Below are 26283 nucleotides of genomic sequence, written 5' to 3' on the forward strand. Positions count from 1 at the left end.
AGTATCCATATGAATGCGCTCGTAACTTTGAAATGTAGTTGATAAGGCAATTGACAATCACATAAAATAAACTACAATCTGTCTAAATATATCCTCGACTAACGTTTTGCTTATTTAAAATGTGAATGATGCAATGACTTGGGACAGACTTTAGCCAATTTTAAAAAAAAATACATAGCGTGACAAAATGCACATTTCTTATTAGTCCCCTACCGGTTTTCACCGGAGGTGACTATAGCTTTCCTCGAAGTCCGTCCGTCCGTCCGTCCGTCTGTCTGAATTACTTCAGTTTTCCACACTTTTTTTCTTTCTGCGTTTGAGAAATAATATGAAATTTGCTGAACAGCTTCAAAATGTCAAACAACAGATCAAATTTACACTTTTGTAATGTTTCGAGAAAATTAATTTTCCAATTTATTAATGTTTGGGTTCGATATAGGGTTCGGTGTGTATTAAATAAACGAGGAAAGTATGTAGTCAGAATTAATATCGTGCATTGTTTGGACAATACCTTTTATTGTTTCTCACAAACAAATAAGTTCTGTAAAATTGTGTCAAGCATTGTGTTGTCAATTTAATCGACAGGGTTTTTTTTTTATATAATTACAATTAGGTTCGTTATCGGGTTGGTCTGTCGATTCGGGTTACAGAAGACGGTGAGAAACGATATTCTGCATAACAGTGCATTGTTTTCACAAATTTCTACAAACTGGAAGGGGACGTGTATTGCTTATGGAATACTCTCAGAATTCCTGTTGTTATTGCACCAGTGTAACAAAACCGTAAAATGAAAAGCATATTGGTTGCGTACGATATTCACGAAAACAGTATTTTGTTAATTTATGGGAAAATCTCTGGACTCTCACATCACACTACATGCATATGCATTTCTGTTTCTTACTTTAGAGCTACACTGAACAGAAAGTGTTTTTTAAATCGTAAGACTGATGCAACATGCCTGTGAAAGTGTTTGTGAAAACATCAAAGAGTATCAAAGCGATATTTCATTATATATTGTACAATAACTGCATGCCGTAAGTTTTTACAATATTTGAAGTAGTTGCCCTTTATAATTTGTAAAAGTTAGAGTAGTTGTCCGTTGACTATTGACGTCACATTGTTGTGTCTGAATCAGAACAAAAAGCAACGTCGAGATTTCCTCACATCTCTGCAGAGGAAAGGGGAAAAAAGTCTGAAAATGAATAGCAACAAAACATTGTAAGTAAACATTAGTAGACGAAGATTTTAACATAAATACATATAGATTTTGTTTTGAATTTATAATGTCACATCAAAGAAAATGATTTATAAAATATTTCATATCCTGATTGATTACATCTCACGCTAAACTTGAAGAAGACCCTTGTGAAGGCTCTCCGTCAAAATCAGATTTTGAAGCATTTTATTTTATATCTGTCTATAATTTTTAAGGTATTTACATCATCAGTTTAATAACGATTAGTTAAGTACAAAGCGTGTCGCTATAAATTCTCCTGTTAGAAAATAAAAAAAAATACACCGTCAAAAAACTTGCAATTTTTGGAGTTGGTTTGTGCATGGAGGTATTCACGTACTTGTCAATGAAAACAAAGGAAATACAACGATCAGTTTTTTAATGTTTAATATTGTTAGACTGGGTATCGTATACAAGTGTGATAATAGCAATTTACAAAAGTTGCAATGAATGCTTATATTTAATTTACATTTTATTTTAAGATACTTTTCGAATAAAAGTAGATCCAGTGTTTTGTGTTGTCATACGTCTTCATAAAACATAGAATCCTTTAAAATTTGAGCAAAATAGTTTGTGTAATTATTGCCATACAGAAGTAATTAAAAGTATAATTTAGTTCAAGATGTTTTGAAATTATTTTTTTCCAAACTCACTATTTTTAACATACATTTTTTATGCTAAGGGCAGAACTCCCGTTCTAAATTTGTCTCATTGTTATGTAATGTTTTATAAACCACCGATTTATTTAACAAATAATTGTAATTTTAGTTTGTGTTTATATATATACTGACACCTACTAAATTAATCAAGTTTTGATATATAAGCATAAACATTTAGCACAACAATATTCTTTTTAAATTGATCATGTAATTTGTATTGTTCCAAACCTGGGTAGTTTTAAACGGCGGTGATCACGTATTGGCATATATTCCATCATCTGATACAGAGAGCGATAAGAGTTCATAGCATCTCCTGTATTCCTCCTACAGACAAAAAAATGTTAGTTAATAAATCGATATATATATATATAGCACAACAGCACAACAATATATATATATATATATATATATATATATATATATATATATATATATATATATATATATATATATATGTGTGTGTGTGTGTGTGTGTGTGTGTGTGTGTGTGTGTGTGTGTGTGATTTTTGTTGGTTACATATCAGCTGATCACCCTACTCACCAGCTTAGTGATGACTTCCGGTCTCCTTGTGTGGATCAGTCTCACTGTAGACAGTATGTCTACCTCTCTGTCAATACGTAACTGTTGGATGACATTATGTAAAGTGCAAAATATACCAGAAGGGCCGGCACCGTCCCTGTAAGATAACAACTAAAATATACATTGGCGTTATTTAAATCATAGAATATAACATAATACACCTGACACCTCTCTATTAGTTATATACATGAATATTAAAAGGCATTTTATTAAACACACCATAAGATAGTTGGACTGACACTTTCCCTGTAATGAACATTTTTATATTGTAAAGGGCGATCCAAATCAACAGAAATGGTTATGTGCAGAAAAGAGAACGCGTCTGAAGAGCATGAATCATCCGATATGTGTAAAAAGACAATATACTTATACAAATGTGATAGGAATTATCGTCATTATTGCTCAAGTGTGTGTCAACTATCTAAAGCGATGATTTATAACATATTTCATAGACAATGATTGGAAGTGTATAATAAATCAATGATATTTCTTTTCGTTTTCAATCAAAATATCATTTAATTATGGAAACGAAAAAAAATAAACTTCAGTAATGTTTTATTCTTTGATCTTCTTAATTTATAAAAATGTAAAAGGTTGAATTTTCGAATCGAACAAACGTAAGCTTGTGAACGATGTTTTCTTTTTGCCTTTTGTTTGGGTGTAAACCATTTTTTTCTGTTAACGACAGTTTTAATTAACATTTACTTCAACTTACTTGCTGATGACGACTGAGGTAAACTCGCTTTCTTTTCCCTTTTCAAGCAGCAATTCTACACCTTTTATCATGGCATTATCATATTCAAAAGGTATATGGAAAACATCTACATCCTGTTTGATACCCTGTGTTACATTAAACATGATTTCATTACATTTTAACTGAGTTATTAAATGTGCAATTTCAGTAATTTACAGATTGGTTATTCAGTGTAGTATGTTTCAATTTATTTCAATTTATTTATTATCAGTCTGTAGTAGTTATCCTAAAACAATGTAACACATTGTGTTCCGTTTTTTTATGAACACAATACAATATTGAAATTTTAAAAACAAACACAAACTCACGTCCTTGAGAATAGCTAATGTATCCTGTGTAACTCCACTAATACTACTTCCTGCATTACCGGAAGTTAAAGTATATGGAGCATATATGCCTGAACAACCCTTCTTTGGAATCCATTGTATTTCCTAAAAAAGACACTGATATCTAACTATCTAAATTATGATTTGAATTGTAACGAGGCAATCTGGTCATGCTCAATGACTAGAACACCCTGATACTGCGCTCAACAAATACATGTTGACATCTGTAGATTAAAGACTATACCTCTCTGTTTTCAGTTAGTACAACAATTGCCTTGACATCATGATCTACACACAGTGTCCATAAATCAACAGTTGTTTCTGGAAGAGGGGCTTGTGTGAGTATAAACCCACCACGGTTCAAGAAAGACTAAAAGAAAAATAGATTGATATTAATTAATATCATAGCAGGTGCATTCGAGACTTTGATATAATACAGCAAATCTGTGTTAAAAGTAACTACTGATGTTGAATTTAAAACATGTTTTACTAAATACAGGAAGATACGTATGAAATGTTTGTTTTTTTGTGATAATAATTTTTTTTTAATAGAATAGTATGTTTATATAACGTTGTGACCTACAGGAACACAGACTGCGTTTATGTAGTCGTTTCTCCCTTTTACATATGACGTCAAGTAAGGACGATACTTGGAAACTAAAATTAAATAAAAGAAAAAAAAACTGCCACGTTACAAAAACCATTATAAGAATTCTATATTCTTAAAGTTGGAAAATTAAAACAATGAAAAACAGCCAATTGGAGTCTTTTTTGTACACTACGATATGTAATTACACTTCATTTTTGTACAAATTTCAATCTAATAAAAACAAAATAGTCAACCGCTGCAAAGTACACGAATATTCTAAGCCTGGTCAAATATACCAAACATACCGTAACGTAAAATATAAACGTATATAGTACCTTTATTATAGTTGTGCATAAACAACTGCCAATAGCTTATAACATTATCTGAAATTTATTAAATTATAATTCATGGAACAACAAACCAGGTATGACATTCATGTTTGAGTTTTTGTTTTTATTTTCTGGCTTCATTCCGTCCTTTTTGTCTTCGTCTTCAAAAATTGGTTTCACACTTTGCAGGAACTAAAATAATATATTCTATGATATTATATTTTTGTATAACCAACTTTTCAATATGAGCTATACACATGGGTAGTTTTACCAATTACAGACCATTTATGAATATGAAGAAATGTACACAGAGCCTCATTTAGCAATAACACACAAATGGTCCCTTTTACTTTGATTTTATACTTCGTGTATATATTAATTATATTTTTCACAATACATTTGCAAGGATTCAAAATCTAATACATATGCATATCTTTGTTTTATTTTTCATAGACATGAAACACTTAACATTATCTTATAATAATCAGGCCGTACCTTGTATTCTTTGTATAGAGCCCTCTGATTTAATGGTGACGAGTCCTGCAACAATGTGATCAATTTGGTCGGTATGTCACTCTCACGTATAACCGTATCTTTGTCTTCGAATCCAAACTGCAATGCTTTATGAAGAAATATGTACTGGTCCTAGGAAAAATAAAAACAAAAAAAAATTAAAGTGTGCTAATAATCTAAAATATGTATTACAATTGCAATATTAAAAAAAAGTTCATCGTTAGATTGAACTATAACATGCATGTAATGTTCGCTTCCATTGTTGTACATGTAGCTCAGCAATGGATTCAAAATAAAACCGCAACTACCCTACCACAAAGCTATTATTATTCTCGTCTTATAAAACAACTGATTTATAATAAATTTTGTTTTCACTTATATATTAATGCAATTGATGAATTTTAGTAATGCAGTTGATAAGTGTTTAAATTTGTAATTTATAAAGAAATAATTTAATTCTGATTGTCACACTTTAAACATTTGATGGGCTAAACAAGTTCTATTTAAGCGTAAAACATAACATGCCTAAGTCACAACAGGAAACGTGGACGAAATATATTATCCGCTTGACGTTAGGTGTGAACGTGTGCAAATCGTTATTTTACTAAATGATGGGTCTTTTTTATGACTGTAGTCGTAGAAAATTAAATTATTATGATTTTCTTAAAATCTATGCGTATGTTAAACGAGCATAACATAACTTGGGACAGTTTTCGCTTTTTATTTATAAACCGCGTTGTGGTTTAGGAAGTGTGAACTGCCCTAAGTCATGTTATATCGTTAACATACGAAGAAGTTAAATTCATTCCTTAATACACACTTCTTTATATCTTTATATGCATACATACTTGTTAAGGGTTTCATTTTAAAAAAGATATTTGATTTGTGGAAAAGTGTTTTCCACGTCGTGGTTTATCTGATTGTCTTTGTTTCTTAACAAAACATAATTTATCTTTGAGAAAAATAAGTATTAGCTTTTTATACTTCAACAAGTAAAGAAAAGAATTTGGTTTTTTTCTTTAAAGAATTCACAGTTGTATATTGCAAATGGTTTTCAGATAGATACGTATTTTTTGTACGTAAATTAATTCTGAAAAAAAAAAATAACGAGTATTTATTTACATGGGTATTTATAGGAAACCATATCGCAACAAATCGCATTTACATGTACCATGTTTTAAAACAATGTTCCTTATTTAGAATTATTTTCTCACCGTTGTTTGTACCATGGTCATTCTGTCCTCTCTCATTTGTTTAACAAATTCAAACACATTGATTTCCCCTGTCTCTCTTCCTTGTTTTAGCAAGCAGTCCAGACCTAAAAATGTTCCTGTCCGCCCGACACCAGCGCTTAAAAAGTGAAACAATAAAACAATAAATCGTATGTGTATGTAAACAAATATTTGTTTTAATTCGGTTTTTCCTATTTTGTTGTTGATATATACATCAATGGTTCTTAAGTCACCCTATTATAGTCATATTGCCAAAGATTATTTCCGTCGTTGAGTTTTTGTAGGTAGCATGACACCAGTGATTGACAAACTGAGTAAACGAAATCTGAATATTTATACTAGTATATTTTAAGATTTGCCTTGTAATTAACAATGTTTCTATTTCGCCAAAAAGAAAAGGCGTTGAGTGTTTTCAATCCTTTGTTTATAATCTTTGATATAATTATTTTGCAAACTCATTTCCCTTACTTTGAGACACCACAGTACCATTTTAATAAACTCATTTATGCAAACCAATGTTGGTTCTGACCTGCAATGAACCAACATCAGTCCCCCTGGTTGATATCTTGTAGTGACTGCTTTATGGAACTGACCCAATCCTATTTCTTCTGGCGTCCCGTGGTCTGGCCAAGCAGTGTAGTGGAATTGGGTTATCGTTCTTTTTTCAGAAGACTGTGAACGATGCGAGCCCAGTGTCGAAATAAATGTTAGTATTCGACTATCTTAAAAAAACTGTTATGATCTTGGCACAATGTGCAGATATTACGAATTATATTGCAAGCAAATTATTTGTTTAGGTAAACAATAGTGCCAAAAAATAATGCAAAGTGCATATAATTAACGATTCTCAAAAGAAAACTTATTTTAAAAATCATCTTACTTTTGTATTCTGGACTGTAAATTTCCTATACATATAAAATGCGTAAACTTGTTCTTTCAGTAGCTTCATTTTACATGGACCAACTTCTAGTATTTTCTCGTTCGTAGGCCAATACTGGGTACATTTGTTCTAAAGGTAAAAGGTTACATCTGCTTTTCAGATTTTGCATTTTAATAATAATAAAATTCTAAAAATATTCAACAAAAAAAATAAGATATAGATAAATAAAAAATAAAAAATAGATAAACAAAAGAAAAGAAATAAAATGTTTTGTTTTACTAATGAACATTCGTTATATAAATGGATATACCTTCCCGTTTTCGATAATATTCGTTAGCATGACAATGAACCTGACGTTTTCCTGCCAAACCATTCTCCAGAAGTTAGTCAGGGTGTTGTTCTTAGGACCTACATATTGTATAGAACAGAGAAATGGGTGGTGTCATTATCATTTTCATCTTAAGAACACATTTTAAGGTCTCAAATACATCATATTTAATCGTATTAATGAGCCACTCCCATTTGATAACAAGAAGTACTTAATGAAAAAAAACCAATAGACACAGAAATACCTTGGGCAGCTATGTACATTCGTTGGCCTTTATAGTCCTAAATAAAACGTAAACATGTATAAATAATTGTATACGTTTTTTGTCGAAATCAAGTTATTCAGACAAATTTCAATGATAAAATTAACAAATATTCCACCTTTATGAAGTTAGCGTTGATATAATCGTTATCTCCTTCATTCCAAATTTCTTTCAGAATTACTCTTGAGTGGTCGTCTACATAAAAAATATCAACAGAAAGGTATTTTTACAGCTTGGCTTTCATGAAAGAAAAATCACGATACATTATACAAATGAAAGTAAAAATTAATTTATAAAGAAAAAATAGTACATGGGAAGGTAGTTTTGAATCTGTTTTCTGCCATGTTTTCTTGTTTCATTCCTTCCTTACATAAAGAAGTATTTCCAACTGGAAGTCTCTGCAAAATTACAAAACAAAAATATTAAACAACGTAAATCAGAATCTTTAAATAAATGGTTATCATTTACCAACAACCCCCCCCCCGCCCCCCCCCCCCCCAAAAAAAACCCCAAAACAAAACAAATAAAAAAGCACTATCGATTTAGCTTTGCAAGTAATAATCAAATTGAATGCAAATATTATTAGAAACATACTTTAAAGAAAATTTCTTTTTATCAACAAACGTGAAGTATATCAAGCAATATAAAACAAAAGGCTTTCCGGAATTTATATTATTGCAATTTGATGCGAAATATAGAATCATGTAAAAGAATTTGACAGTAAAATTACGAGAAGTCACTTTTTGTTTTCTTAATTTTTCCTGAAACTACAGTGTTGCCAACGTGAAAGGTGAAAAACTTGTCTCTGTTTTCCTATAGCCGGTTTTCTGTATCCTATCCTGCAATTAAGCTTTATCCTATCCTATCATCTATTCTCTACCATACCATCTATATTTAGAAATAGGAATTAATAAAAGAGAAGTTGTGATAAAAAATACTTTTATCGACAACATTTTGACTAATTAAATGATAAAAAAAGTCGAAATAGTCTATCAACAAATCTTCAAAACGAGAAAATATATTTACCTGTGCATCGGTATAATTAAATCGTACGCGGAGTGTAAAAACTCAAGTAAACAAACAGGTTATGGATTTTTGTTTTTACTAGATACATGTGTTATAAATATTGAAAAGCAGACGAAGAGCTTTTACATATCGTTTTAACAAAGATTTTTAAATCAAAATCGATCTATTCCTCATAATATTATAACCATGTGAGCTAATTGGTAATCGGCTGATTCTTTCTGTGAAAAATGTAAACACGATTCGGTAAATTGCAATTACTTTATGAATCATTAAAAATATATCGCATTTGTTGTTATATCATTTGGATTTACTTTGGATCTATAGGATCATTTGCATTAATAGTACTTCATAATTAAATCTGTTCAATTTATCATCGGGCAGGGGTATAAGTGATCGAACATCGAAGATAAAAGAATCGTGAATAGTCACACACATACTACGTAAGCTTCTTCTTTTGTTGTTTATAATTTATATGTCCACTTTTTCCTCAAATGAATTCTTCTGTTTTAAACTAAAACGTCTTTACTTAACGAAAACTAAAATCATTTATGTAGTAATTTCACACTGTATTATGAAGCCTTAAATGTTTACAGTCATTGCATATTCGCTATTTTCGAATCGACAAAAATGTAGCGCGCATCAATTTTCTCCACTGTTTTGTGAATATATCACATTATCAATAATTGTTTGGTAGGTTACTTTGTATGTTTTTAATTAGTTATTCCATTATTTTCGTTTTGCAAAGTAACTCTGAAATATATACTGGAATCTGATTGGCTACGGAATGCAGAATAGGATAAGACTGGATGGGGTAGAATTTAACTTAATTATTTCGACCGTATACCTTGCATCCTGCATCCCATCCTATCCTTGTCAACTTTCATAATGATACGTTCACTATACGATAAATAGGATACAATAATGCCGACAATGATTGTCTTAATCAAACACTTTCAAGAGGGCACATTACTCATTGATAAAGATTAATCTTTAGTTTCCGATTTAAATAGTAGATATGGTTATATATTGCAATTGAATTGAATCTATTACATGCACCTTGTACTCAGATTGAAATGTGTTATTTTCTCCGGCACTTTTTTCGGACACCACACGCTGTAAATCTTCAAGACGAATAGCTGTGTTGACTTCTGCTGTATTATAGTAATCCCCGTCATCTTCTACCAATGCCTCGTTCATATATTCACCAGGAGATGTATCATTCAAATTATCTACAGTGCAGAATTCTTCATTTTTTAATACCATAATAGGTTGTTTAAAAATGAAAATTGATTGTTATATGGCGTCACTCTTATCTATTTTGTTAATAAAGTTGATTCATTTTTTTAGTAAACATGTTTAGAAAAAAATGCTTCATTGCCTTCTTTAGTTAGATTGTCGATACCTCGTTTGAATTGGCTCAATCATGCACTCATTAAAACGAATTTGTGTTCAACTAAAAAAAACGTGAAATGAATTATCCTGTTGTTTCGATTTTTACAAGAAACCCTATCGATTTTGACTGATTCCAATTTGTTGTTCAGGTATAATTTGTTGAAGATTGGTACATGAAATGGACAATTTTGATCTATAACCAATCCCATTTATACACAAATCTCACCTGCATCTCTTTTGGACGACTGCTTACCATCTTATTTTAGAGTCTAATTTCTGATTAATAATTTTATCTTTTGGTGGGCCGTATTTCGTTTCATATTATTGATCAATTTGTAATCACTTAATTTTTATTGATTTTACCTTTAAAATCAGCATACTTCCTTTCCTTACTAGAATGTTTCGAATGAGGAATATTTGATTTTGATTGTTCCTTTTTTTGGCTCGCATTTTTCATGCCTCTTCTACGTCTATTTAAGGGATAATATAACATTGAAAACAACTTCTTAAAAAAGTACATCGTAACAAAAGAAAGGGATATGAAATACAGAAACATATTACTTAACGATGTTAATGTAAAAAAAATATATTTTAAAACTTAATAATGTTAATCAATATAAATGTATATTTTGCATGGGTACTATGAAAAAAACAATTTAGATTTTTTATAATGCTTGGAAATTCTTACCGTGTATAAATAACACCAAGAACGCCCACAGCCACTAATACAATAATAATTGCAACCACCCCTCCAGCTACTGCACCAGAATTGGACTCAGGCTTAATGCGTCCCAGGGGTACTTGTACTAAAAAGAACCACCATGCTAACTTTCAATACACGCCTTTAGAATAATTCTACGGCAAGTATTTAACTTCCATTTTCATAAAAATGTCAGTGTGATTTAATAAGCAGTTAAAAAATGTTTTATAACACAATTTGTTAATGTTTTTCGTTGCGATTGATTGAATAAAAATGACACTTATGGACTGTAATTCCTTGCTGTTTTTATTGAAAATAAAGCAATATAATAAGGCATCTTATGTTGTACAAACCAGCACAACTAGGAGTTTCCCACCCATCATTACATCCAAAGAAACATGTTCCAGTGTCTTTGTTACAGCTTGGTGCGCTTGAGTTGCAGTTTGAACACATTTTATTACAATTTTTCCCATAATAACCCTCAATGCAATCTACAAATGTACAGTGTACCTCTATTTAATTTCTTAAATACATATTTTAAATTGTAAGATACAATTTAAAAGTGAAACTGTCAACCTTTATTGTTGTAGTTTTGAACGGAAAGATTTTGTTTTTCGTGATATAAAAGCTAAATTTTGTCAGCTTTGTGAAGTCATTACAAATTGTCTCATTGAATCATTTTCCACATTCAGCGCCACAATTGCTGTCGTAAAAATCCTCCTTGCATACTAAAAGCAATCACAAACAATCTTAAACTACTACAAAATTTTAGCAAATTCAAGCAAAAATGCAAATGGGATGTAAATTCAATGTGTTAACCTAAGCAAAACGTAAAGAAATATACCTTTGCAAAATGGTTGTATAAAGTTGTTTAAGCAATCTGTACAATGTCCATTTACTTTATTGCAGGCTGATCCATTTACACATTGACCACAAACTTCAGTACACGAACTATTGTAAAATCCACCCTTGCATTCTTCAATAAAATTTGATTTAGTAAAATTAGAATCAAACATTATATTTTTTTGCCAACTGCCTTAGTTAAAAAGAATAGCAATTAAATGATTATGTTACATGTGACTAAAGCTGCAATTGCCTGTGTTTTTATAACTTAACACGTTTTATATTAATGCATTTGTCATTTGATGAGTCTTATCGGGAAAGGGAGATTTTTTTTAGATTGTGACGTTACCCCAACTCCTTTTTTTCTTATTTCAGATATGAAATCAATAATACAATAACATCACAGGGCGTTGTAGCTAAGTTTTAGTTTTTGTTGCAAAGTTCATATCAAACTGTTCCTGATTGTGTATATTATCCTTTTTTTAGCGTAATGTATCACTATAAGAGAAAATTGGTTAAAATTTGTATCGTTTATAAAAAAAAATACTTAAATATGTAAACATGGATTGTAAACGAAACATAGTGCTTCTTTCATAAGCATGCATCGCTAACAAATATCTAAAGCAAAATAACGGATTTAATCGTAGAGCTATACAAATAACAAGGATATACATGTTAGTAAAGTGACGAATCTGTACCTAAAAAATTAAGACATTTTGCCATTAAACTTTTAAATGCCTGCACTAGAGTAAATGCTTAAATTTTGTGTATGCATTTTTAAAGAGGAAATTAAAAATCTAAAACTGTTAACGCACCGCGCACGTAAGTCGACGGACAAATACTTATTGCAATAGATAACCTGATTGACTAAGGTGACCAAATCAACTATTACAGTAAAAATGCTTTTGGTCGAAACACCAAATTTCCCTAAGAAGAACCTCTAAACGTAAACAGCTGAAAACAGGATTTTTTTAGATCGATTTCACCGGGACTAAAAATAATTTTTAGACTATCTCAGAGATCCGTATTGTAGCTATCTCCGTTAAATCGGATAAAACAAGTCAGAGAGAGATATAGTGGTGCAGTTTCATGACATACTATTTGTTTTATGTATTAATGAAAGTTGTTGTTATGCTGACACCATTATGAAAGTGGCAAACCATACACAGCTTCTAATATGTCTCTTTACAAGTTTGATTTCTACAGAACTCCATCCTTACCGTCACACCTCTCCCCCTGCCAGTGATTCTGACACCCACTAGGACAGGAACCAGTCCCTCTGTCACACACGTCATTGTTTATACAGTGTCCACATGGAGTGTTACAGTCAGTGCCGTAGTAGTGATCGGAGCAAACTAAAACATATACGTGTAATAATTAGTTATTGCTGATATACAACCGAAGGCATCATAAACTATAAAAAAAAACAAAAACAAAAACAAAAAAGTAATAAAATAGAGAAACAGTCAAACATTTATCAAAAAATAATTCCTTTTTTTCAGACTGCTCGATTCTTTGCTTAAAATCTTTAAAAAAGTGATATTAGGTTTAGAATTTTCGATAACGGAATCAATATGAACGACGTCTTGTGTGCAGTTAAAAAAAAACAACAAAGCAAACAACATATACAACATAACAAACATGTATTTAAATAATTACAACAGTTAACAGATATGTAAATTATATAAATCATTAGTAAATACTATTGCAGAAACTTCCATTCCAGTGATTAGCACACTCGTTATCACACATCCCCGTCAACTTATTACACGGTGCTCCATTTTTACAATGACCAGGACAGTCTGCACACGATTTGTTTGACATGAATTTTCCATCAGGGCATACTGTAATATAAACAATGTTTCGACCCTTTTTACCCTAATCAGATTGATAAAATTTCAACAATTTTATTGTAATTGATTTAACGACATTAGTTCTTTCTGATATAAGTTGCACATGTATATTCGTCATTCATATATCGAACTTACTCATGCCCCAAAATAAAACAATTTTCAAAATAAAATATCACGTTGTTTTGTAGAAGATTTGTAAAAGACACCATTTAATAATAATAAGCAAATTTATTATTATAGACAGTCTTTACCTTTTATCTCTACAAATATATCTTAAAAGAAACTGATTTCCGAATGCTCTATAAGTGGAATTGACGTTGTGAAAAAAATCCTTTTAGCGATCTAAACTTAAACTGCCTAAGACTATAGCATTGTGTTTTCCAATACCCCGATAGTTAATTGCCGCGAACAAGTAAATTTCTGATAAAATTTAAATTAAAGCCGATGTAAAAAAAAAAAAAAAATATTGATTTACGGTAATACATACGATATTTCAAACAAGATTTTGTACTCATTTTTTCTCGAAATTGTAAATATCACTGATTTAATTGTGTTTACGCATTCAAGATTGGTTATTTGTAATTTAAAAAATTACCGATGCAGTCAAGTGTGAGATCAGCGTTTGGATCAGTGCATCCATGTATACAGGATCCATTAAATGCGTCACAGTGTTGATTTTTACATTTAGTTTGACATAAGTTCTTGCAGCCAGGTGAAAACCTATTTGAATCACAACCTACAAGTGTATATTATTAGTATCGTTATTTTTGAAAATGATTGTTATGAACATTTAAAAAAAATAAAGTTTTAATATCGACTCACATTAACTCATAACTTTCAATTTCCGTAATTACGCATAGCAGTTTTGTACAACCTTATCACTAATAATAACCTTCATTATTTTATCAAATTTTCATTTTTATATAAAATTGGGTAATTCTAAAGTATTGTTCAAAAGTAGCAATGGTGATGTTAACTGCAAAACAAATTCGAAGCAAAGAAAACTTTAACGAAACTGAACCAAACAATAAGAAATTTAAAAAAAAGCCAAAGCATACAAAAATCAAAGTTTTATAACATGTGGGCGTCTCAATATGTTGGACTGATATCAAAGTTATATTACAAGTTCTTAATATGAGTCTTATAACATAATGTGTTTTAAAGTCTACGACAGTGCTTATTAGGAATTTATGTACATTCTTATATTTTTTAAGGAACATGGTCAAGATTATTCTTTTTTGGCTTACGAAGCTGTAGTCATGCCTTTTTATAGATCAACAAAATTTGATTAGCGCTGTGCAACATTGTAACACGTAGATGTAATTCAAGTTTGCCTTCAGTGTCGTTTACACACATCTAGAAGTCTATTTGATAGTTATTGAAACTCAGCGTTTAAATGCAATGTATCTATCACACAATACCCACAGAAATTATTATCTAAATATTTACCAATATACATGTACTGATTATATTGATGAAGATTTCAACAATGGTCGTATACATTAGGGCTGCTTAAAGGTTATAATTGTGTTCTGGTCAGTTTACATGATATGACGAAGTAAACGTAATAAAACAATATTCCGTTCATATCACGTTGGATTATCTGTGAAAAAATCGTTGAAAGCGGCTTAATAATTTTTGAAAAATAATATGTACATGTAGATACTATTTCGTTACCAATAGTGAGTGTTTCATGAGACTATGAAAAAACGATTTATTTGAAAAATTACCCCCCCCCCTTCTCCCAAGTTCAAATAATGACTAAAGCTCCCTAATTACATCATAAATGGGCGTGAAAAAATATATTTTTGTTTTCAAATAGAGATTTGTACGATCAAAAACTTTGGTTTTAAATGCATTACAAAATCTAAATACTTTTTTTTCTCGTTACTTGTAATATACTTTACAAGTCTCTTGGGCAATAATTAGAGGGTCGATCTCTTTTTGATATCATAGAAGAAGGTTCAAGAATACAATCATTTAACGTTTTTTATCTATTTTAAGTTGTTTTTCTTTTTTTAGATACAAAGATCGAATATTTCAGGGACCAGGCCTATATATTCTTAATTGAGACAGGCATTGGTGTTTCGAGTAATGGAATCGATTAAATTTGTCAATGTAGTTTTATTCTTTTACCAAATTATGACTCTTTCTATAGACATATTGCGTCCAAGTTTATGATCTTTAAGCCGGAAAAATCTAATTACGTAATAAATGAGTGTGGCAATCATTTTTTTCCAAACAGATATTGTTAAGATCAAGAAATGAACTTATAAAATGCATTACAAAATTTTGATCGTGTTACGTTTTTTGTAATATACTTTTTAGTCTATTGACCCCTAATTCAAGAGGCCGGCCACTTTTTCTTCATTTCATACCATGTATCTAGAATACTGACATGTTTTTCCAACATCTATGTGGCTTTTTTGTACATTTATTTTTAGTTACAAGTGATTGAATATTTTAGTGGCAACCCCTTTGAATCCTTAACGGTGACAAATATATATATATATATATATATATATATATATATATATATATATATATATATATATATATATATATATATATATATATATATAATGCATAACACAATTTTTGTCGTTGATACGTTATTGGAAATTGAGTTTTCGAGTCGCTTGGACCCTTATAAAGGAGGCGGTCCCTTTTTCTTGATATTGTTTGAAAAACATTTAATATTCTACCACTTTTGCTCTATATGTTTTGACAATATATCTACTAATAAAAAGATACAAAACAAAACGTCTGGAAATTTCGATTTTAAAATGCGTACACATTTTTGTGTGCCTTGGCGAGCTCAAAGAAATGGCGCCAATGGCATATAACAACGAAATAGTACATGTCTTCAAAATTGTCTACCTTTCCGTACAACTCAAAAGTGATATTTCTGATTGTTTTTATATGTCAAAATATGTCATTAAAATTACAAAATCAGCTGTATATCGGGATCGGAAGTGATGACAACAAAAACTTAAAAAAAACATTGACATTTTAGATCACCTCTTATCATCTATGAAAAAATCATTGATGGTGTTTAAATAGTTTCCGAGAGGTTGAGAGCACAACATTTGGAAATGAAAATCATTAACAGTAAAAAAAACAATGTGTCTAGTTTAATACAGAAGACCTTAAAAGATACATACTTCAGTAATAACTACTAATGATGCAATTCTAACAACTATGCGACATATTTTACGCATATTGTTATGTATAAGCTCGTAAGTGTATGGTTACAGATGTGTGTATATGATATGTACATGTATGCAATACTATGTGTATAAAGTAACAATTAAATAATACATACAATTCACTACCAGCCTGTTATCTTTGAAAAGTTAAAGTTCTTATAACTCTTTGTCTTATACATTTGTATGATGAACAGCTTAAAGGATAAAACAAAAAAATTAAAAAGAAAAACCCTAAAAATGAAGATTTTAGCATTCATGCAAAACTGACCCATGACTTTAACTTCACAGATTTCTATCCCAGTATACATTATGCTATCATATTGACAGCTTGATGTATACCCCAGCGGTCGTGTGTTAATAAATGCGATCCCTTGAGTTACGTTGTTGACGGTTACATTCATAACAGACGTCGGACACCCAGACTTGGGATCCTGATAATATACACGATGTTTGGGATCATGCAGTGGATTAAATGTCTCCCCGATATAGGTGTAAATAGAAAATCCAGCTGACCTTCTATATGCTGGAAAAGAAATGATTAATGCCTACGTCAGAAAAACATGTAAATACTTTATTAACTGATGATTAAGATCATTGGAGTTGAAACTCATTTAACACATATGACTTCATATGACTTAACAGATGAAATGCTATCCAATAGTTTTTTTTTATTCTTAGAAAATACTAGTACTTTTTTTGTTATTCTTTATTGGAATGAATTTAAAATTTAATTTTGCCCTATGCTATGCGATATCACTTTGCTGTTTATAAAGTGTGTACAGTCCTAAGTTATACTCGTACAACATTTGTACAAAAGTAATCTCATTTCTTAATATTTGATTTTGAACGACTTAAATCAGATGATACATGTTATGCCCATTTTTAACAGAATTACATGAATTTTAACAAAATTTGAAGGCAACGTCAAGTGGTTTGATTTGTTTTGCACGCCAGTCCTGTTTTGGCGTCAACAAGTAATGTTTTACGATATAGGCATATTTCAGAAAAAAAAAACAAATTAAAAAAAAAATCGAGATATGAATTTGGTTCGCACATGAGGGAATATTCTGAAATGCCCGAATAGATTTTTAGAAGATTTGATCACGTACCAACCAAGTTCATATCACGTTGAACTTTTTCACGTTTATGCTATTATATTTACGTTTGCGAATAGTAAATTGTTCAGAATTGTTCAAATTACAAAGATATTATGTTTACAGTTATCGAAGCGACAAGGGATTATCACTGTGACGTTAAAAACAATTTCATACAGATCTTAACGTTTTTGCTATTCTGTAACTCATATAAGGAAAGATATTTGAAAATGTAAATTTACCGAATGGAACGTCATCGCTGTTCAAAAGGTAGATTTAAGGAAGAATATTTGCAAATGTGAATATCTGAGTTAGTTTATGAGGGGTTACAACAAAATTTAAATTACTCTTCGTAACTCACTGTCAGATCTGAAATATATCTCAAGATATGCTACGTTGAATTGCTTTTGTAACCACACCTTCCACCATATAGAAGTATTACGGTTTCCTTCAACATCCGTTATAGCACACGAGTCTGATTTGTGGTCCTGTGATACATTGCCATCTATTGATTTATTGGCGTACCAGGCTTTCACTTGAGGTGGCGCACCCATGGCGGCATTTCCTCTGAGCCCTTGTTCGAAAACTAGATTAACTGAAACATCAAAATATTCATAACAAAAAAAAAAAAGATTCAGTAATATGTAACTGCATATACTAATACGAATCAAAATCTGTTATGTAGAAAAACAATTCAATTAAAGATGGTAATTGATTTCGCTTCATTTAGGTTCATGGAAATTCTAAAGATAGTATAACCTTTGGTATACATATATTTTGATGTTGTATGATGTAAAGTGTGAAAACAATGCATTTTGCTTACAGATTTGCATTGTGCCTTACATAAAAATATTAACATTTATTATATGTCTTTGAATATTTTAATGTAAAATGACAACGAATGTTATTCTACAGGTATACAACCGTGAAATAGTTTCCGTGCTTTTTAGTGAATAATCATCAGAAAATATTCACCAGATGCATTCAATTTCTCTGGGGTTTTTTTTTAACTTAAACCCCCTCAAAAGTTAACTAATTCGCTAATTTATATTTTTTAATATCAATAAAATCTACATATCGCCAACAAGTAAGGTTTGCTTTGGTATAATTAAATAATTATTTATTGACTATCAGGACGATGACAAGTTTATTATTCCTTTCGACAGCAACAATTATATAACTCATGATTAAAGCAAGTTAACAAATAAACATAACATTTTGACAAATCGATTTAAAAAATGTCTTTTTTAAAACACACACTATGATTAAAAATTGGCAAAGCTTACCAAAACATGACGTTCCTGTGACCATAAGCTGTAGAAGAATCTCTACTCACACACAACCACATCCTTCGTCAAACGTACGCGGTATGAGGAAAGTATTCATGTTTTAACTTCCGGGCTGTGTCGCTATTGGACATGCTTACACCGAATTAATGCTATCAACCTGGTGATAACAGTATGTGGCAGAAAGGACCCACTTCATAGACTCATGACAAATACCAAGAAGCATCACCGTCTAATGTAAATTTATTTTTTAACGGGCACGGTCACGATTTTCGTCAAACATTACCTTATGGTTCAGTAAGACATTTTCAAAAGGCAATCAAAGTTTGAGTGTTATTCGTTGAGTTATAAGTGAGTAACAGAACTTATCATTATTGCTATGTAAACAAAGTGTTTGCTTATATTTTGAAAAGTACAAATTCTTGGTTTTGACTCAAAATGAATGTGTTACAATGTAAACGTTAAGAACTGTTTATTTAAACTTAAAATGATTTAGAACTGGTTGAAAAAAAAAGAAAGATTTTTACTGGTATATTGAACCGAAGCAAACAAAGAATAGGACACGAGCCCTGTTTACATGGCAAAGAATTATGAGCCCTTTATCTTGCTTAAAAATCAACCACTGACTTTCAAATTTACAAATACATTACAAGAATTAAACCTAAATCGTGACGTGTTCCTTTATACAAGGGAAATAAAACGTTTTCCCCTTTTATGTGTACATGCACTGAATATACTACAAACACTAAACAGCATGGACTCATTTCATGGCACTCACTATGTCAGTTCCAAATTTATGGATAGTCTTTGACGGGATTAAAATCCTGATGATATAGGTCAGATATGTATTATCTAGTAATTAATAGGTATATTTCAACACATCATAATTATATGGATTTCAGAAAATTCAGTTTTTACAAGCGTGTTGTCTTAAATGAACAACATGATCAAATGGTAAGAATGATTAAAATTCAGTAACAACAAATTCAGACCATACCGCGTTGTCCGTTAACAAAAGAAAATACAAATACTTAAATTACTGATAAATATTTGAAAACATTTTTCTTATCTAAATTTAAATATTCAAAAACAAAATGTTTTAGTATTACTTATATTAGTCATAAAATTAGAAATATTTATTAAATATATATTCAAATTAATTCAAAGGCAACTATATTTTCGTTTAACGAGCTAAACTGGTTCAATAAACAGCATCACACAAACACCAGTATAAAATTTAAGTATTCTGTAAACATCGATACATTGTAATGAAAGTTCTCTGCAAACAACCTAATTCATTGCAAAAGACGGTTTTGTCACAGAGACACCGCTCAATGGATATCGTTTTTGTGATAAAGTGTTGATTGGACTATAAATGAACCAGTCACGGGGATATATTTGCAAAAGGATATAACCTAAATTTGATTTAGTGAATAAAAATAAAGACAGGCACATATTTGATAACAGAAAGATTTATAGTTATATTAGTTATATGTGATAAAGCTTCCTTTTTGTAACACATATCTGTATAAGCTTGAGATGTTGAGAAATTTAATATGTTATATTTTAGAAAATACTGTTTGTATGTGAAATGTGTCCGCAATCATTTTATCTTGCATTCAATTTAATTCTTCAAACGATGATTAAAAGGCCAATAGTACTAGGGGTCTTGTTGGCACAGACAATTACATCCTCATACTTGTGTTCTCAAGGAGTTTGGGATTAATACGTTGACGCACGTTGCATGTTTGTTGAATCCAGGGTAGAAGACTAAGATTATTTTTAAAACCTTCCTGGTCGGTGATAAAATTACTGTCCTTGAACAACTGATAAGCTATGCAGATTTTATAAAAACCAACTTGGAACGAATAAAAAATGAATAAGTCACTTACAGGGACTAAATTTCCCACAAGTAAAACGCAAAAGTAACAAAGTAAAATGTTGCTACGCTTGGTTTAATTTCAAGGTGTCTTCAGTTTGAAAAGCAGTCATGAAAATGGTAGGATGGTTTGCTCTGCACCTATTATTTCTGGCAAGTTGACACGTTTTACCTTCCTCGTATTCTTTGCCAAGTCAATGTCGAAATAATATGAAAGTGTTCATTTAAACTTTAAATAGGCTGTACTTTTGTCACTCAAATGAAATTTCATTTATATTGTAGAATGACTACAAAAAACTAAATGGTTTACACTCATTTAAAAAATGCAGTATGCTCTTACAGATATAAAACTCCCTCAATTAATGCATGGTCTTCACTTCTTTGAATTGTTAACAGTTAAATGTACAATGTATGTATAGAATGCTAATGTCGTTGAAAACGTCTTGTGTTAGTTTGGATTATTTTTCGTTATATGTTATATTTTTCAAACAAATAAACAACAATTTTAATGAAACGAGAGACAATTGTGAATAAGTTATGACTGTTTATAGATTAAATTTGTTTTTTTACACAAATTTTCGAAAAGAAGTTGTGAATGTTACGAAAGTGAGATTAGAAAGTCATTTTTTAAAATTTATCAATATTGGGCTATCTATAAATTTAAAGAAGCATTTCGGTGTGGTATAAAAAATGTATATGGGTAAGCCAAAAATTAAACATCAAACGCACCTGTACAGTAATATGTGAAGAGAAATCATTATAAATCAAATTATCTATTGACTTGACTTTGCTGAGATATATGTTTGGATGTTTAAATTTTAGTAGGACGAGTCAAACGTAATAAATGGATTTTGGGAAACGACGTTGGCGTTTCCAATTGGTATATCGTATCTGCAGGCGATTCATTATTTTTTTCTTTTAGATAATACTTTACGTTAAAAGGTATATCCTTTTAACAATGTTTAGAATGGGAAGAACAACAAATTAGTACCTTTAAGCAAAATATTCCAAATACTTTAAGAGTGTATATACATTTTAAATTAGAATGCGTGACTCATCTCAGAAAAGAGGATTTGCAGTTTTAAAAGCAAGTGTCAAAACTGAATTATCATTTGAAGGAAAGAATTGCAATTGTTTGATGAATAATCAAGTTATAACATTCATTCATGAAGATTTTATAGAAAAAAAAACAAAACAAAAAACAAGAAAAAAAAAAACAAGAAAAAAAAAGGATAAAACTTTTATTCTTATATCGAAAACAAATCTATGTTAACATAAACCTGTAGTTGATAAAGTTTACTACAAAATGATAATGTTTCCAGCTTGTTTAAACATTTTTTTTACTTAGTCATGAATATGAGGTTACAAAATATGTATCAATTTCAATATTTAGTGTCATACAATTTCGATGATAATACTATCTTGGTAAATATAATAAAGATGCAAAACTTTCTTTGGATATAATATCGTGTTTATGTTTAAATTTCCGAGTAGTGTCACTATCGGACACGGTTACATCGAATACTGCTGATAATAGTATGTGGCAGATGGGAACCACTTCATATTAATAGATTCATGACCAAACAAGAGAAACATCAAGGTCTATTGTGGATTTATACTTTAAAGAGGCATGGTCAAACAATTTTTTCTCCAAATTTTATGTTTACAATGCTTCAGTAGGACATTTCCAAAGACAACCATAATTTGAGTGCTACGTTTTGAGTTATAAGCGAGTTACAGAGCTTATTTGAGTGTTAAAGTAAAAATTCAAGTTTTTGACCTTAAGTGAATGAGTTAAACGCAAGGAACTGTTTATTTAAGATAAAAAACAGAGAAAATCAGGTTGAAAAAAAAAAGAAAAAAGATTTTAACTAGTATATTGAACCGAAGTAAACAAAACAGGACACGATCCTTCTTTACATTTCAAAGAATTATGAGCCCTGTATCTTGCTTATAAAAAGTCAACTGACTTTCAAATTTAAAAACCTATTCCCTTAGCATTGTAAATGATAAAACCAAAAAAAAGGAATTTCACAAAAATCGTGAATTGCCCCTTCAAACAAGGGGAATAAAACGTTTTCCCCCTTTATGTGTACATATACTGAATATAATACAAACACTAAGCAACATCATTTTAGAGTAAAAGTTCCGAGTTCATGGATAGTCTTTGATGAGATAAATATCCTAAGATATAGGACAGAAATGTATAATCTATTAATTGACTTAAAATATATTGCACCACTTAATAATTATATGAATTTAAGAGAGTATACTTTGTACAAAACAAGCCGCATTAGATGGCGAGGTGCATAACTATAACTCACTTCACATTTAAAATGGAATGTACTAAACTAAACAACTGTGAACACTTCCAGTCATGGCTGTACTTTCTTTGCAGGCATGCTCTTTTAAACAACATGCTTAAATGTTAATAATGATTAAAATTCGGTAACAACAAAATCAGCACATATCGCATTGTCCGTTAAACTTTAGAAAATACAAGTACTTAATTTACTGATAAATACAGCGGTTTACGTCTGAAAACATTTCTTAAAAATCTAAATCAAAATTTAAAAAAGGTTTAAGTAGTACATATATCAGTCATATAAAATTAGAGATATTTATCAAATCAAATAAACATTCGAATTAGATCAAAGGCAACTATGTTTTCGTTTCACGAGGTAAACTGGTTCAGTAACAGCATTTCACAAACACAAGTAAAAACTAGACTTCTGTAAACATCGATAATGAAAGTTCATCGCAAACAACCAAATTCATTGCCACCCCCCCCCCCCCCCACCCGGTTTTGTCACCTGATACCGCGTAATGGATACCGTTTCTGTAAAGTGTTGATTGGTCTATAAATGTACAAGTCACAGGGATATATTTGCTAAAGGATATAACCTAAATAAATTTGATTTATTGAATTGAAATAAAGACAAGCGCATATTTGATGAATGAGAGACCAAATTATAGTTATATGAGATAAAGCTTCCTTTTTTGTAACACATTTCTGTATAAATTTGGATATTTAGAATTCTAATATGTTACATTTTAGAATGTACTGTTCGTTTGCGAAATGTTTCTGCAATCCTTTTTTCTTGCATTCCATTAAATTCATCAAACGAAGATTCAAGCGTCAAAATAGGGGTCTTTTCCTCATCCTGTGTCCTCAAGAAGTTTGGTATAAATACGTTCACGCAAGGTGCATGTTTGTTGAATCCAGGGTAGTAGGCTTAGATTTTCGTTTAATCTTAGGTCTGTGATAAAATTTCAATGTCCTTGAAAATTGTTTAGAAGTCAAAAGAACTAAAATTGATTCAAAGGTAAACTCTTTAAGGTCAAGATGTAGAAAATGAAAGGTGCCTACATGTTTATAAAATTTAAGACATAAATTCTTTCCATGATGCTTCATTACAGTAGTTTGTTTGATAGTGTGTACCGGGGTTAAATATTTGGTAAACACATTGAAAACGCATGTTTTAATCTGTCATTTTCAATGAAATATGAAGGAAATAAGGAACACATTTTGGAGTTTCGTCCATATTTGACTAATAAAATAAATCTAGAATGCCTACAGTTTTCCAAAAACGGAACGAAACAAGCTTTTGACTTCCTTTTTAAAATGATGTCAAATTTAATATAGATATCGTTATTACCTTTTCCATGATTTAACATTAAATGTCAAGAAATATTTTAATTTTCTACATAATTCCTTAAGAGCCGTAAAGTACGGCAAACGATTTATGACGTTATAATGGATCTCTCACCAAAAAGACACTCTGAAAACATTAACTAGTTCTTGACCTTAATTGAGTATTTTGGTGAAATAAGGCAATTCGGTCCTTACGATTTCAAATGTGTGTAACTTTCTTAAAGTCCTTCTAAAGACATTTATAATGTTATGTAATTTAAGCTTAGTAACTCAATAATGCTTAAAATTAATAATCATCTTATGACAGGGTTTGTTTTTAATCAGCGTTTGAAATAACAAGACGAAAGGGTAAATTTCACAAGGTTGCCAAGCAAAAGGCAAGGAAAATGGGACGGATCGTATTTTGTCAAGGTTGCTATTGGAATGTAAGTTTTTCAACACACAAACGGCGAAACAAACAGCTGAAAGCTGAATTGAGAATTTCTGATTACATTATATCTGTCCGTCTGTCTGGGTTTTTTTTTTTACATTTTCAACATCTTCTCCAAAATCACTTAACTAACTTTAACCAAACTTGGCACAAAACACTTTTATGCAAAGTTGGCAAATAAATGACCACCTTTCAAGGAGAAATATTTAAAAACTATTGAAAAAAAATGGAAACATATTCAAGAAGGCTAATTTAAAAACTTCTGTGAAAGCATCTCCTCAGCTAGTGTAAATTCCAAGTTGAAAAATTAATTACCCCTGGGGTACGGTAGGGCCACAAAGGGAGAAGAGTATATTTAAAAAAATCTTCTGAGAAACCAGCCAGCCAGGAACGCTGAAACTTTTGTGGCAGCATCCCCAGAGTAGATTCACTTTTTTTAAACCATGATCCCTGGGAGTAGGGTGGGGCCCCAATGGGGTTGAATTGTACTTTTGATTTTTTTTTTGAGTTTTGAGTTAATCTAAAAAAAAAAAATTAAAAGAAACTAATTGCTAAAGACAGCTGAAAGGGGACACATTTTTTACATAAGAATATGTACAAAAAAAAAAGATAAAAGCCACGCGTTGATTTTCGTGAAAGCAACCGTAGATAGTGTATATTTAATTTCGTTAAAATCAAAATCATTAGGAGTAGGGTGGGGCCACATTGGGGATCCAATTTTACAAAGAAAAACATTTTAATTTAGAAAAAATGAAAGTTATAATGTATGGCTTCCTTATATCAAAACTTTTGACAAAATGCTGATTTTATAAAATTGATTAGACTTTGGCCCCTAGATAATTCTTGGGCCTCACAAGGGGTCAGGGTCTGAGGTAGGTTTATATCGCATTTATTAACAAATGTTAAGGATCTTTTTGAGAATCATTATGCTCAGTAAAAATATGGCTATAAAATCACCATGTTACATGTTAAAATTGGACTTGCTTATAATTATAAGAATACAATAGGCGAAAATGTTTTTTTTTATTTATGCAGGATCTAAACATAATATACATTGTCCAGATTTTTTGTATTATGACTCCATTAAGCTGATTTTATTATGCCCATCGTTGCTCAGGTGAAGGATGTGGCCCTGGGGCCTCTTGTTACATTTACAATAATGCAGCCAATCAATAATGCAGTCAGTCGATGAGCACGTGCGATAAAAAATGTGACGTCATTGAATAGATC

The 26283-nt window shown here is 30.6% G+C and overlaps 1 pseudogene; it reads right to left on the reverse strand.

Moving 5' to 3' along the window:
* Positions 1-1606: 1606 nt before the first annotated feature.
* LOC128172931 (receptor-type tyrosine-protein phosphatase alpha-like) lies at positions 1607-19189 on the reverse strand (annotated as a pseudogene).
* Positions 19190-26283: the final 7094 nt, after the last annotated feature.

This window comes from Crassostrea angulata, chromosome 2 (assembly GCF_025612915.1).
Source record: "Crassostrea angulata isolate pt1a10 chromosome 2, ASM2561291v2, whole genome shotgun sequence".
NCBI lineage: Eukaryota > Metazoa > Mollusca > Bivalvia > Ostreida > Ostreidae > Magallana > Magallana angulata.